The following is a 16,378-nucleotide window of genomic DNA, read 5'->3' on the forward strand; positions in this document are numbered from 1 at the left end:
ATAAATGTCAAAATTCAAATTTTTCAAAAATACAACTATTTTACACCATTTGAAAGATAAACATCTCCTTAATCTAACCACGTTTTACGATTTCAAAAAGGTTTTACGGCGAAAGCATAAATTTAGAGTATGTTAGGACAGTACATTTACAAGAGTTGTGTGTAATGTTTTGTCAAGTCAAAGACAGGGTCACCAAAACCATAAAACCAGCTAAAATGATGCACTAACCTTTTACAATCTCCATCAGATGACACTCCTAGGACATTATGTTAGACAATGCATGCATTTTTAGTTCTATCAAGTTCATATTTATATCCAAAAACAGCGTTTTACTATGGCATTGATGTTGAGGAAATCGTTTCCTCCAATAACCGGCAGTCAAGTCAGCGTCACAAATTAAATAATTAAAATTAGAAAACATTGGTAAAATATTATATTGTCATTTAAAGAATTATAGATTTACATCTCTTGAACGCAATCAACTTGCCAGATTTAAAAATAACCTTACTGGGAAATCACACTTTGCAATAATCTGAGCACTGCGCCCAGAAAAATACGCGTTGCGATACAGACTAGACGTCATGTTGGGGAGATCTAAAATCGAAAATACTATGTAAATAATCCATTACCTTTGATTCTCTTCATCAGATGTCACTTCCAGATATCACAGGTCCATAACGAATGTAGTTTTGTTCAAAAAACTCATCATTTATGTCCAAAAATCTCCGTCTTGTTAGCACATGATCTAAGCCAGCCGGACTTCTCGTCATGAACGAGGGGAAAAAATATATTTCCGTTCGTTCAAACATGTCAAACGTTGTATAGCATAAATCATTAGGGCCTTTTTAACCAGAACATGAATAATATTCAAGGTGGACGAATGCATACTCTTTTATAACGTATTGGAACGAGGGTACCCAACATGAACTCGCGCGCCAGGTGTCTAATGGGACATCATCGTTCCATGGCTCTTGTTCGGTCAGATCTCCCTCCAGAAGACTCAAAACACTTTGTAAAGGCTGGTGACATCTAGTGGAAGCAATAGGAAGTGCCAAAATATTCCTCAGCCCCTGTGTTTTTCAATGGGATAGGTTTAAAGTCAATACAACACATCAGGTATCCACTTCCTGTCAGAAAATGTCTCAGGGTTTTGCCTGCCAAATGAGTACTGTTATACTCACAGACACCATTCAAACAGTTTTAGAAACTTTAGAGTGTTTTCTATCCATATATAATAAGTATATGCATATTCTAGTTACTGGGTAGGATTAGTAACCAGATTAAATCGGGTAAAAAAAATTTATCCAGACGTGCAAATGCTGCCCCCTAGCCCTAACAGGTTAACCCATCTCTTCTCTTTCATCTACAATGATTGAAGTGGATGTAACAAGTGACATCAATAAAGGATCAAAGCTTTAACCTGGTAAGTCTGTCATGGAAAGATTTGTCCACTCGGTGTATGTCATGGAAAGTTTTGTCCACTCAGTGTATGACAGGATTGGATGTTTATATATATTTTTTAATGATTTTAGTCATTTAGCAGACGCTCTTATTCAGAGTGACTTACAGGAGAAATTACGGTTAAGTGCCTTGCTTAACCTCTCTAGGGTAGGGGGCAGTATTTTCACATCCGGATAAAAAACGTACCCGATTTAATCTGGTTATTCCTACTGCACAGAAACTAGAATATGTATATAATTGTTTGATTTGGATAGAAAACACCCTAAAGTTTCTAAAACTGTTTGAATGGTGTCTGTGAGTATTACAGAACTCATATGGCAGGCAAAAACCTGAGAAGATTCTGTACAGGAAGTGCCCTCTCTGACCATTTCTTGGCCTTCTACACTCTCTTTATTGAAAACAAAGGATCTCTGCTGTAACGTGACACTTCCTAAGGCTCCCATAGGCTCTCAGAAGGTTGAATGATGACTTTGCAGTCTCTGGCTGAAAAACGGTAGACTTAGGTTAAGTATATAGGATATATTCTAAGCCAACAGGACAGGAATATATGACATCTGTGGTGATCATGAAGAGTATGGAGATACATTTAAGTAGCTATGGAATCATCTCAGGGATTACTATTATAAGACATGTGGATTTTTCTAAAATACATGAGAGCCTTGTGTCAAAAGGGTGGGCCAGGAGGAGAGCAAGATAGAGAGCAGAAGGTAAGAATCCCATAATAAGTCAGGATTGAGAGAAGATAGAAGTGATACAGAATTGTTAGATAACAGTTACTGAGTGGAGAGCAGCATAGGTAAGTTATAGGCAGGTATAGATGAAAACTGAATTGTAGAAGTGAGAACTTAACCTGGGGTCCACTTAGACGTGAGGCCTGATTAACCTCTTACATCTAGACGTTCCGCTAGCGGAACACCTGCTCCAATATCCAATGATAGGCGTGGCGCGAATTACAAATTCCTCAAAAATACAAAAACTTCAATTTTTCAAACATATGACTATTTCACAGAATTTTAAAGACAAGACTCTCCTTTATCTAACCACACTATCCGATTTCAAAAAGGCTTTACAGCGAAAGCAAAAAATTAGATTATGTCAGCAGAGTACCAAGCCAGAAATAATCAGACACCCATTTTTCAAGCTAGCATATAATGTCACAAAAACCCAGAAGACAGCTAAATGCAGCACTAACCTTTGATGATCTTCATCAGATGACACACCTAGGACATTATGTTATACAATACATGCATGTTTTGTTCAATCAAGTTCATATTTATATAAAAAAAACTGCTTTTTACATTAGCATGTGACGTTCAGAACTAGCATACCCCCCGCAAACTTCCGGAGGAATTTGCTAACAATTTACTAAATTACTCACGATAAACGTTCACAAAAAGCATAACAATTATTTTAAGAATTATAGATACAGAACTCCTCTATGCACTCGCTATGTCCGATTTTAAAATAGCTTTTCGGTGAAAGCACATTTTGCAATATTCTGAGTAGATAGCTCGCCATCACGGGCTAGCTATTTAGACACCCACCAAGTTTGGCCCTCACCAAACTCAGATTTACTATAAGAAAAATTGGATTACCATTGCTGTTCTTCATCAGAATGCACTCCCAGGACTTCTACTTCAATAACAAATGTTGGTTTGGTTCCAAATAATCCATAGTTATATCCAAATAGCGGCATTTTGTTCGTGCGTTCAAGACACTATCCGAAGAGTTACGAAGGGTGACGTGCCCGGTGCTTTTCGTGACAAAAATTTTAAAAATATTCCATTACCGTACTTCGAAGCATGTCAAACGCTGTTTAAAATAAATTTTTATGCGATTTTTCTCGTAAAAAAGCGATAATATTCCAACTGGGAGTCGTTGTTTTCGTTCAAAGACTGAAAATAAAAACATGGGGTCTTCTCTGCACGCGCCCCCAGTCTCATTGTTCTCAGATCGACCACTATCCAAATGCGCTACTGTTTTTCAGCCATGGCCTGCAAAGTCATCATTCACCGTTCCGCCACCTTCTGAGAGCCTATGGGAGCTGTAGGAAGTGTCACGTTACAGCAGAGATCCTCCGTTTTCAATAAAGAGAGTGTAGAAGGCCAAGAAATGGTCAGAGAGGGCACTTCCTGTAAGGAATCTTCTCAGGTTTTGGCCTGCCAAATGAGTTCTGTTATACTCACAGACACCATTCAAACAGTTTTAGAAACTTTGGAGTGTTTTCTATCCAAAGCTAATAATTATATGCATATTCTAGTTTCTGGGCAGGAGTAATAATCAGATTAAATCGGGTACTTTTTTTATCCGGCCGTGAAAATACTGCCCACCATCCATAACAAGTTAACAAGCGATGACCACTCCACTACCATTGTCAACTACCTCCTCACATGAACTGGAAGCCACGTCTCATGTGGCCCACTCATCCACTGGCACATTGAATGTTTCCTCTCCAAGCACTGTGAGGGAACCCCTGTCAATTTTCTCTCATTACTTTATGTAGAGTCAATCACAAAGACATTATTACACATCTATGATTTTACTCCTTGCTTGGACTAACTCATTCTTAGCTCTTTTGTCTCACTGTGTAGTGTGTTGTGTTATTGTCTTCCCAGTCAAATCCTGTCCTGCACTGGTCAAGCCTCTGAACACCTCAACTCATGCCTCATACCCTCATTCAATCACTGCTGTGATCCCTTCCCAAAACTGGTGTAAGTAGCCCTCTCATTCCTATTCCCCATAATATTGTACTATAAGTGTCTTTATTAAATGCTTTAGGTTAAAATAATTACTCTTTGACGATTTTAGAAACACATTTTGACGTCTCTGTGGGTCTCCCATCCTCCTCAACAACAGAAATGTCTAATAACGTCTAATACAATTCATCATTAATAATTCTGCAAGTTTTCTGTGTTCATTAGCCTGATTCTACTCACTGTGGTAGTGTGGAAGTGTTCAGCTGTATTATTTGGCCTGTGGTCCTGTTGTCCCCAGTCCCATCGGTGAAGATAATGTCTTAATTGAGCTTCTTGTCTGTGACTGAGATACGTAATCTGCACATTTACTAAAACGTCAGCTCTCATCTCTCCCAATGTTCTCAATGTCAAACCATGAAGGCCGGGTATTTTTTTTCATGATTGCAACCCAGGTCATTTTAGTCGGCTGGCCCTCGCTACATATTCGTCGCCAGACCCACTGGCTCCAGGTCATCTATAAGTCTTTACTAGGTAAAGCTCCGCCTTATCTCAGCTCACTGGTCACGATAACAACACCCACCCGTAGCATGAGCTCCAGCAGGTACATCTCACTGGTCATCCCCAAAGCCAACACCTCCTTTGGCCGCCTTTCCTTCCAGTTCTCTGCTGCCAATGACTGGAACGAATTGCAAAAATCGCTGAAGCCGGAGACTTATATTTCCCTCACTAACTTTAAACATCAGCGATCTGAGCAGCTAACCAATCGCTGCAGCTGTACATAGGCCATGTGTAAATAGCCCACCCAATCTACCTACCTTATCCCCATATTGTTTTTATTTACTTTGCTGCTTTTTTTGCACACCAGTATCACTACTTACACACCATCATCTGCTCATCATCATCTGCTCATCTTTCACTCCAGTGTTAATCTGCTAAATTGTGATTACTTTGCTACTACGGCCTATTTATTGCCATACCTCCTCACGCCATTTGCACACACTGTATATAGACTTTCTTTTTTCTTTTGTGTTGACTGTACGCTTGTTTATTCCATGTAACTCTGTGGTGTTGTTTCTGTCGCACTGCTTTGCTTTATTCTTGGCCAGGTCGCAGTTGTAAATGAGAACTTGTTCTCAACTGGCCTACCTGGTTAAATAAAGGTGAAATAAAAAAAATAAAAAGATCCTATATCATAATGAATCAGATTACATGGAGAGGGGGACCTGATCCTAGATCAGAATGAATCAGATTACATGGACGGGGGGGACCTGATCCTAGATCATAATGAATCAGATTACATGGAGAGGGGGGACCTGATCCTAGATCATAATGAATCAGATTACATGGAGAGAGGGGACCTGATCCTATATCATAATGAATCAGATTACATGGAGAGGAGGGACCTGATCCTAGATCATAATGAATCAGATTACATGGAGAGAGGGGACCTGATCCTATATCATAATGAATCAGATTACATGGAGAGGGGGGGACCTGATCCTAGATCATAATGAATCAGATTACATGGAGAGGGGGAACCTGATCCTAGATCATAATGAATCAGATTACATGGAGAGGGGGGACCTGATCCTAGATCATAATGAATCAGATTACATGGAGAGGGGGACCTGATCCTAGATCAGAATGAATCAGATTACATGGAGAGGGGGACCTGATCCTAGATCATAATGAATCAGATTACATGGAGAGGGGGGGACCTGATCCTAGATCATAATGAATCAGATTACATGGAGAGGAGGGACCTGATCCTAGATCATAATGAATCAGATTACATGGAGAGGGGGGACCTGATCCTAGATCATAATTAATGATCAGTTGGTGAGGGTAGACTTGGAGGCTGCTTACCTGACATGAAGTCTTTATTTTTCATGTCCTATCCCCTACCTTCCCATACCCCCTCCATTCCCCTACCTTCCCTATATCCCCTCCTCTACCCCACCTTCCCTATACCATTCCTCCTCTCCCCTACCTTCCCTATACCCCCCTCCTCTCCCCTACCTTTCCTATACCCCCTCCTCTCCCCTACCTTCCCTATACCCCCTCCTCTCCCTTCCCTATACCCCCTCCTCTCCCCTACCTTCCCAATACCCCCCTCCTCTCCCCTACCTTCCCTATACCCCCTCCTCTCCCCTACCTTCCCTATACCCCACCTCCTCTCCCCTACCTTCCCTATACCCCCTCCTCTCCCCTACCTTCCCTATACCCCCTCCTCTCCCCTACCTTCCCTATACCCCCCCCTATTATGTTGGACCATCATGTTTATTTGTTTGAATCTTGTCTTTGTTTGTGATCTGGTTAGAAGAGAATGACTCCTCAACCCAAGAGGCCCTGGAGCAGCTGTGATCAGGTTAGAAGAGAATGACTCCTCAACCCAAGAGGCCCTGGAGCAGCAGTGATCAGGTTAGAAGAGAATGACTCCTCAACCCAAGAGGTCCTGGAGCAGCTGTGATCAGGTTAGAAGAGAATGACTCCTCAACCCAAGAGGCCCTGGAGCAGCTGTGATCAGGTTAGAAGAGAATGACTCCTCAACCCAAGAGGCCCTGGAGCAGCTGTGATCAGGTTAGAAGAGAATGACTCCTCAACCCAAGAGGTCCTGGAGCAGCTGTGATCAGGTTAGAAGAGAATGACTCCTCAACCCAAGAGGCCCTGGAGCAGCTGTGATGAGGTTAGAAGAGAATGACTCCTCAACCCAAGAGGCCCTGGAGCAGCTGTGATCAGGTTAGAAGAGAATGACTCCTCAACCCAAGAGGCCCTGGAGCAGCTGTGAGAGAGCAGCAGTGTGGAAGCATTTGGGGAAATTTAAAGGTTTCCTGGAAAAGAGGATTGACTGTTACGTAAAGGGTCAGAGCCACTGATTGGACAAAATATTAAGGATACCTTCCTAATATTGAGTTACGCCTGGTCAGTTTGTCATGGAAAGAAAAGGTGTCCTTAATGTTTTGTGTTAATTACATAATTATACATTTATGGATTGTTTTATGTTGCCTATTGTTTTCTATTTATTCAACCTGCCATCTACCCACCTGGGGACTGAGGGTTATGAGAGAACCCCCACATCACTAGCTTCTCTTTATTCAACCTGCCATCTACCCACCTGGGGACTGAGGGTTATGAGAGAACCCCCACATCACTAGCTTCTCTTTATTCAACCTGCCATCTACCCACCTGGGGACTGAGGCTTATGAGAGAACCCCCACATCACTAGCTTGCATGTTCTGCAGCCTTGTAAAGATAAGGAGGGGACGACTGGGAGGCAGGTTGGCATTTATTGTCATGAATCTTGCCCTGGAGGCAGGTTGGCATTTATTGTCATGAATCTTGCCCTGGAGGCAGGTTGGCATTTATTGTCATAAATCTTGCCCTGGAGGCAGGTTGGCATTTATTGTCATGAATCTTGCCCTGGAGGCAGGTTGGCATTTATTGTCATGAATCTTGCCCTGGAGGCAGTTCAGCAAAGTGGTTACTAGCTGGCACAGGCACAAAATAATACAATCCGATTTTAATCCTAACCTCAACCCTAACCACACTGCTAATCCTTCCCTTAAATTAAGACCATAAAACAACATTATTTTCCACAGACAATTCTGACTTTGCAGCTGACATATCTAGAGGAAATCGCAGTTCTGCCTCCATGTCAAGATTCATGACAAACGTCAACATGAGACAGGGAGAAGCAATGTAAAATCAATAACGAAATTGTTTCCACTATTAACATGATTTTTCTTGTTTCAAGTATGTTTTATTATGAAAAGTACAATATATCCATGTATACTTGTACAACTATGGAGCGTATGTCCATATATAATTGTACAATTAGTTTTTCCAACATAAAAGACAAGAAATGATCACGTTGGTATTTTAACAGTGTTATTGTAAGAGTTTAAATGTTTAAACAGAGGATACATCTAAAACAGGATAAAACATGTGCAGTATGTTGTGAGAATGTTACTTTAACGTCGACTCATAACGTCACACTATAACTACATGGGAGTCTTGTGGAAAGACTGCATGTTGTTTTGGGTGGAGTCCATTGTGTGTGTTCAGTGTTTATGTGTGTGTGTGTGTGTGTGTGTGTCAGTGTGTGTGTGTGTGTGTGTGTGTGTTCAGTGTGTGTGTCAGTGTTTATTTGTGTCAGTGTGTGTGTTTGTGTGTGTGTGTGTGTGTGTGTGTGTGTCAGTGTTTGTGTGTGTGTGTCCAGAGTGTTTGTGTGTATCCAGTGTGTTTGTCAAGCATGTGTGTGTCAAGCGTGTGTGTGTCAAGCATGTGTGTGTGTCCAGTGAGTGTGTGTGTGTCCAGTGAGTGTGTGTGTGTCCAGTGAAAGTGTGTGTGTCCAGTGTGTGTGTGTTCAGTGTGTGTGTGTGTGTTTCAGTGTGTGTGTGTGTCCAGTGTCTGTGTGTGTGTGTGTGTCCAGTGTCTGTGTGTGTGTGTGTGTCCAGTGTCTGTGTTCAGTGTGTGTGTGTGTGTGTGTGTCCAGAATGTGTGTGTGTGTGTCCAGTGTACGTGTTCAGTGTGTGTGTGTGTGTGTGTGTTGAGTGTGTCCAGTGTGTATGTGTGTCCATTTTGTGTCCAGTGTGTGTGTCCATTTTGTGTCCAGTGTGTGTGTTGAGTGTGTGTATATCCAGTGTGTGTGTGTGTCCAGTGTGTGTGTGTGTGTGTGTGTCCAGTGTGTGTGTGTGTGTGTGTGTGTGTGTGTGTGTGTGTGTGTGTGTGTGTGTGTGTGTGTGTGTGTGTGTGTGTGAGTGTGTGTGTGTGTGTGGTGTGTTGGGTGTGTGTGTTCAGTGTATGTTTATGTGTGTGTGTCAGTTTGTGTCCAGTGTGTGTGTGTCCAGTGTGTGTGTGTGTGTCCAGTGTGTGTGTATGTGTGTGTCCAGAATGTGTGTGTGTGTGTCCAGTGTCGTGTTCAGTGTGTGTGTGTGTGTGTGTGTGTGTGTGTTGAGTGTGTGTGTCCATTTTGTGTCCAGTGTGTGTGTATGTCAAGTTTATGTCTGGTGTGTGTGTGTGTGTGTGTGTGTGTGTGTCCATGAGTGTGTGTGTGTCAGTGTGTGTGTCCATTTTGTGTCCAGTGTGTGTGTATCCAGTGTGTGTGTGTGTGTGTGTGTCCTGTGTGTTTGTGTGTGTCTAGTGTGTGTGTGTGTGTCTAGTGTATGTGTATGTGTATGTGTGTGTGTGTGTGTGTGTGTGTGTGTGTGTGTGTGTGTGTGTGTGTGTGTGTGTGTGTGTGTGTGTCCAGTTTGTGTCCTGTGTGTGTGTGTGTGTGTGTGTGTGTGTGCGTCCAGTGTGTGTCCAGTGTCTGTGTCCAGTGTGTGTGTGTGTGTCTGTGTGTGTGTGTGTGTGTGTGTGTGTGTGTGTGTGTGTGTGTGTGTGTGTGTGTGTGTGTGTGTGTGTGTGTGTGTGTGTGTGTGTGTGTGTGTGTCTGTGTGTGTGTCTGTGTCGTGTGTGTGTGTGTGTGTGTGTGTGTGTGTGTGTCCAGTGTGTGTGTGCGTGTGTTTGTGTGTGTGTGTGTGTGTCCAGTGTGGGTGTGTGTGTGTCCAGTGTGTGTGTGTGTGTCAGTGTGTGTGTGTGTGTGTGTGTGTGTGTCCAGTGTGTGTGTGTGTGTGTGTGTGTGTCCAGTGTGTGTGTGTGTGTGTGTGTGTGTGTCCAGTGTGTGTGTGTGTGTGTGTGTGTCAGGTTATTATTTACAGGGACACTGAGGAGTCAACATAAAACCCTAAACCCTGGATAGAGGGGCTCAGTGAATGTGGAGGTGAATGTGATCAGGTGGGTCAGTGTGTCAGAGGAGGCTCTATAGAAGGACAGAGTGCCGGCTGGCCAGTCCAGATACACTCCTACTCTGTGGGAGCTGGAGGAGGGGACGTCTATGGTAGTGTCATTATTATTGTGCCAGGCAGTGTAACTGTTGTCAGAGCAGAACAGACTCCAGGACTTGTCATTGTATCCAAGACAACAGTCTTAACCTCTTCTCTCCTGCTGATTCCTTTATATGTCACTCCTATAACAGGCCCCCTCCCCCTCCCCACTCCACTCTACCTCCCAGTAACAGCGCCCAGTCAGACCCTCTCTACACAGCACCTGTCTCCAGACCTCAAATCTCTCTGGGTGATCAGGATACGGCTGCTCCTCTGTCCTACATGTCACCTTTCTGTTCTCCTCAGACAGAGAGAGGAGTCTGTTAACTGTGTTGAGGTCCAGTGTGAGATCACAGACATCTGATGGATGAAACCAGACACAATATTAGAAATCATCATCATTCACATTAGAATGTTAACTCACTTTTCACAAAATAATTTCATGTAGATGTTTCTAGGTATCAAAAGGAGAAGTTAAGGTAACTTGAGACTTGTTGGATGATAATATGTTATACTGTATGGTAATATAAAACACACTTATTCCCATGAATTACACACACACACACACACACACACACACACACACACACACACTACACACACACACACACACACACACCACACACACACACACACAAAATATTGTCAAAGCAACTCTTTGTAAACTTTGGTGTCACTGATTTCTGCTTCTGTAGAACTACAGCTGATATTTAATATGACCAAGTAAGTAATGATGGTGGTCTTTGACATAACTTGAATTAAGACTTATTCTTAGTCATATTCCTCACAGCAGTCAACACTCACATTTTCTAAGTCCAGGTTTCATTGTGTTCTCTCCACCATGTTCCACACTGTAGCGGTAAGCAGAAGAACAGACAGTCATTGAGGGATACACCTGAACTCTCTCTCACACACACACACACACACACACACACACACACACACACACACACACACACACACACACACACACACACACACACACACACACACACACACACACACACACACACACACACACAGCATATAACTTTGTCCAAGTGTTGGTAAGAATGTTTGTCTTAACTAGCCTGATAAGTCAAACATGTCTGATATGAACATTGACATAAACCCTCTACATACTTGAGTTTCTCCAGTCTGCAGTGTGGATCCTCCAGTCCAGCAGAGAGCAGTCTGACTCCTGAGTCTCCTGGGTGATTGTAGCTCAGGTCCAGCTCTCTCAGGTGTGAGGGGTTTGACCTCAGAGCTGAGACCAGAGAAGCACAGCCTTCCTCTGTTACTAGACAGCCTGACAGCCTGTAAAGAGTCAAATCATATTAAAACCACACTGCTATTCTTTGGTGGTGAAAATAGCGGCAGTATATTTTTTTAACATATTCAGATATATCACTGTCCCGAAGCCTTCCATATCTATACATAAATGCATGTATCATTATTAGAAATGACAAATTATCAAAGTACTGCTTGTAGAGAGAAAAATATGAAGTACAAATATTTGAGTAGACTGACCAGACCAGTTTAAAAGCAGTATATGTCAAAAGACTGACAGTGAGGTATCAGATTTAGATTGTATTGAGTATACAGTCCACACCATATCTATTTGGACAGTGAAGCTAACATTTTAAATGTGGCTCTATACTGCAGCATTTTGGATTTCAGATCAAATGTTTCATATGAGGTGACAGTATATAATGTCACCTTTTATTTGAGGGTATTTTAATACATATCTGTTTCACCGTTTAGAAAAAAAAGCACTTTATGTATCTAGTCCCCCTATTTGAAGAAGTCATAAGTATTCTGACCAATTCACTTATAGTGTATTAAAGTAGTCAAAAGTTTAGTATTTGGTCCCAAATTCCTTGCCGACAAAGACTTCATCAAGCCTGTGACTGCTATGATTGAGAAAGATCATTAATAATAATGAGTGAGAGTTACAGAGGCTACAACAAAACATGCTAACCTCTCACCATTACCAATAACAGAGCTTACGACAAAACATGCTAACCTCTCACCATTACCAATAACAGAGGTTACAACAAAACATGCTAACCTCTCACCATTACCAATAACAGAGGCTACAACAAAACATGCTAACCTCTCACCATTACCAATAACAGAGGTTACAACAAAACATGCTAACCTCTCACCATTACCAATAACAGAGGCTACAACAAAACATGCTAACCTCTCACCATTACCAATAACAGAGACTACAACAAAACATGCTAACCTCTCACCATTACCAATAACAGAGGCTCATTCATCATCATTAACGATTCATTCATGTTTATTCATAATCATGGTATCATCCACATGAATGTAGAAGTGTTCAGAAACATCTTCTATTCTTACTGACAACACAAGTGAAGTGACTCCAAAATGACAGGACATTATTCACCATTAATTTACTATTAGGAAAAATATAATCTAAAACACAACCCAATTTAAAACTGTAAGCTTCACTGTCCAAACACATATGGTGTGGACTATGTGTGCCTGGTAAACACATGTGGATCTGGTGAACAGTTATCACTTGTTGACCAACTACAGGAATACTGACCTCAGAGTCTCCAGTTTACAGTGGGGATTCCCCAGTCCAGCAGAGAGCAGCTTCACTCCTGAATCCTTCAGGTCATTGTTACTCAGGTCCAGCTCTCTCAGGTGTGAGGGGTTTGACCTCAGAGCTGAGACCAGAGAAGCACAGCCTTTCTCTGTGACTCCACAGCCTGACAGCCTGCAAAGAGATCATCATGATTTCACAAATACAATGTTAATTTAAGACCAGTAGTGTAGAAGGACAATAGCAGATGCATTTTGTTTATTCTCCCAAACAACATATAGATTCATCTTCAATCTCCTAGAATTGTATGGTCATATTGTATTACTAATGTGAATATCTGATTAAATATGTTATTCAATATATATATATACATATTATAATACATATTTTTCTCTAAACATAATATTTCTTCCCGATGATTAGTTCTTATATGTCATTTTATTTATTTATTTTATTTACTCACAGAGCAGCTCTGGAGGCTTTGACCACTGGCAGCAGCCTCAGAAGACCTTCCTCTGATCTGGAGTATTTCTTCAGGTCAAACACATCCAGCTCCTTTTCTGAAGTCAGCAACACAAAGACCAGAGCTGACCACTGTGCAGGTGACAGGTTGGGTTTTGAGAGACTTCCTGATCTCAGGAATCTTTGGATCTCCTCCACTAGAGAATGGTCATTCAGTTCATTCAGACAGTGGAACAGATTGATGCTCCTCTCTGGAGAGGGATTCTCCCTGATCTTCTCCTTGATGTACTTGACTGTTTCTTCATGGCTCTGTGAGCTGCTTCTTGTCTTTGTCAGTAGACCTCGTAAGTGCTTCTGATTGGACTCCATTGAGAGGCCCAGAAGGAAGCGGAGGAAAAGGTCCAGGTTTCCCGTCTCACTTTGTAAGGCTTTATCCACAGCACTCTTGTAGAAAGTAACTTCAGGCATGTCGTTTGTTTGCAGTTTGGCCATTAGATTCTCATTGTTGTTGTTGAATGAGAGGAACACATATACAGCAGCCAGAAACTCCTGAATGCTCAGATGAACGAAACAGTACACCTTGTCCTGGTACAGCACAGGTTCCTCTTTGAAGAGCTGTGTGCACAATCCTGAGTACACTGAGGCTTCATTGACATCAATGCCAGCCTCTTTCAGGTCTTCGTCATAGAAAATCAGATTGCCCTTCACAAGCTGTTGAAAAGCCAGTTTTCCCAGTGACAGAATGCTCTCTTTATTCCAGTGTGGACCTGTCTCTTCTTTCCCAAGATACTTTTCATTCTTCTGTTTGGTATGAAACACCACAAGGTGTGTGTACATCTCAGTCAGAGTCTTGGGCATCTCTTCTCTCTTATGTTTCAACATGTGTTCAAGGACTGTTGCAGAAATCCAACAGAAGACTGGAATGTGGCACATGATGTGGAGGCTCCTTGATGTCTTTATGTGTGAGAAGATTCTGCTGGCCAGGTCTTCATCGCTGAGTCTCTTCCTGAAGTACTCCTCCTTCTGTGGGTCATTGAACCCTCGTACCTCTGTCACCTGGTCAACACACCCTGGAGGGATCTTATTGCCTGCTGCAGGTCGGGTAGTTATCCAGAGGAGAGCAGAGGGAAGCAGATTTCCCTTCATGAGATTTGTCAGCAGAACATCCACTGAGGTTGACTCTGTGACGTCCCAACAGATCTTGTTCTTCTGGAAGTCGAGGGGCAGTCGGCACTCATCCAGACCATCAAAGATGAACAGAACTTTGTACTTCTCAAAGTTGGAGATTCTTGATTCTTTGGTTTCCAATGAGAAGTGATTAAGAAGTTCAATGAAAGTGTGTTTGTCCCCTTTCATCAAATTCAGCTCCCGGAAAGGGAATGAAAATACAAATTGGACATCCTGATTTGCTTTTCCTTCAGCCCAGTCCAGAATGAACTTCTGCACAGAGACTGTTTTTCCAATGCCAGCGACTCCCTTTGTCAGCACAGTTCTGATAAGTTTGTCTTGTCCAGTTAAGGGTTTGAAGATGTCGTTACATTTGACTGCAGTCTCTGGTCTTGCTTGTTTCCTGATTGTTGTCTCAATCTGTCTCAGCTCATGTTCATTATTGACCTCTCCTGTTCCACCCTCTGTGATGTAGAGCTCTGTGTAGATCTTATTGAGAAGTGTTGGGTTTCCTTGTTTAGCGATCCCCTCAAATACACATTGAAACTTCTTCTTTAGATTAGATTTGAGTTCACGCTGGCAAATCACAGCAAGCTCATCTGAATTAAGACATAACACAGAGGATATTAATATTACATCTGTTTTAATGTCTACAGTATTGTAAGACTGTTATAAAGTTTTCAATTATAATAATTTATTCTCTTAACTGACTGTATAAATGTGTAAATGTTTTCATAATGCATTACAGACTGGTGTGACTGATTATATTATTATTGGTATTATTGATGGTATTATTAATGTTCTCTCTCTCTCTCTCTCTCTCTAAATTAATCACCACAACACATCCCTGCTGCTACTTGATGAGGTCACTAGGTGTTGTGTTAAGGCTGCTACAATATCATTGAGTTACTCAGCTACTTTAGCTGTACTTTAGCTACAGCTTTTAAATGTTATAAAACAGCATTCAACATGAGGCAGACAGATCTTACATTTCTCCAGTGTGTCAGCAAGCTCCTTCTGGTTCATTTTCCTCAGGACGTGCAGTGTGATCTTCAGAGCCCCCTCTCTGGCACTGCTCTCCTGCTTCTCATCTTCAGCATCCACCACTTCCTTATCCTGCTTCTGACTCTCAAAGCCTTCTGGAAATTCTGGACTAAGAATCCTCTTGAACATCTTCAGCTCGTTCTTCACAAATGTCATAATATTCTGTTCAAGCAACTGAAAAAAAAATCAAGTAAATAAGTTAAGCAAGAGAAGAAATGCTCTCTCATTAACACATTAATGAATAATTGACAGATCAACTTTACTTGAGGTAAACAAACACAAATGTACATAACAGGACCACATACACTGAATATGGAGGCCAGGTCTGTTTGATGACTCTGGGAAGACTGACCACTGAGAATCTCTGACTCTGATCTCTCCTGTTGGTTTCTGTGGACAAAACATGAGATTACATCTCCTCGTCCAGGGAGTACACACAGACACACACACACACACACACACACACACACACACACACACACACACACACACACACACACACACACACACACACACACACACACACACACACACACACACACACAGGGAGGGAATGTTGTGTTTGTTTAATATTGTTTTAGGACTATGAAATGGACAAAAGGATTAGCCTATGGATTATGAAAACAACAAAAGATATGTGAAAATGCGAGAGGAGAAATGACTAGAGACAGTGTTGTTTAACTCACTGACCATGACCCATGAGTTCTTCTTACCTTTGTTCAGTAGAAAAGTCTCCCTCTCTAAAGCATATAGGACGGTCCATAGACTTGTCACTCTTCATGGACACACAGCTGGGTACAGGGGAGGCTGGTCTCTCCTGCTTGATTGGGCTTCAACACAACAGAGACAAACATTACATCTCTCATCTGCTCTGAGCTCAGATGGGGAAACATAAGAAGAGTTTATTCCAAAACGCAACATATCACTTTACAGAAATGAAGCTTTTATTGTTTAAAGAAATGATGATATTAATTATTACATGCTCTCACAGACAAGGATTTGTTTAAAATCTATCACTTGATGGTTTCATTTCAGAGAGACGAAAAATCATGTTTTTTTTTGCTAAATGTTATATATCTCCCTCACTCTCAAATGTGACCGACCGGCTCAATTTGGTAATT

Source organism: Salmo salar, unplaced genomic scaffold, assembly GCF_905237065.1.
Source record: "Salmo salar unplaced genomic scaffold, Ssal_v3.1, whole genome shotgun sequence".
In the NCBI taxonomy this organism is placed as follows: domain Eukaryota; kingdom Metazoa; phylum Chordata; class Actinopteri; order Salmoniformes; family Salmonidae; genus Salmo; species Salmo salar.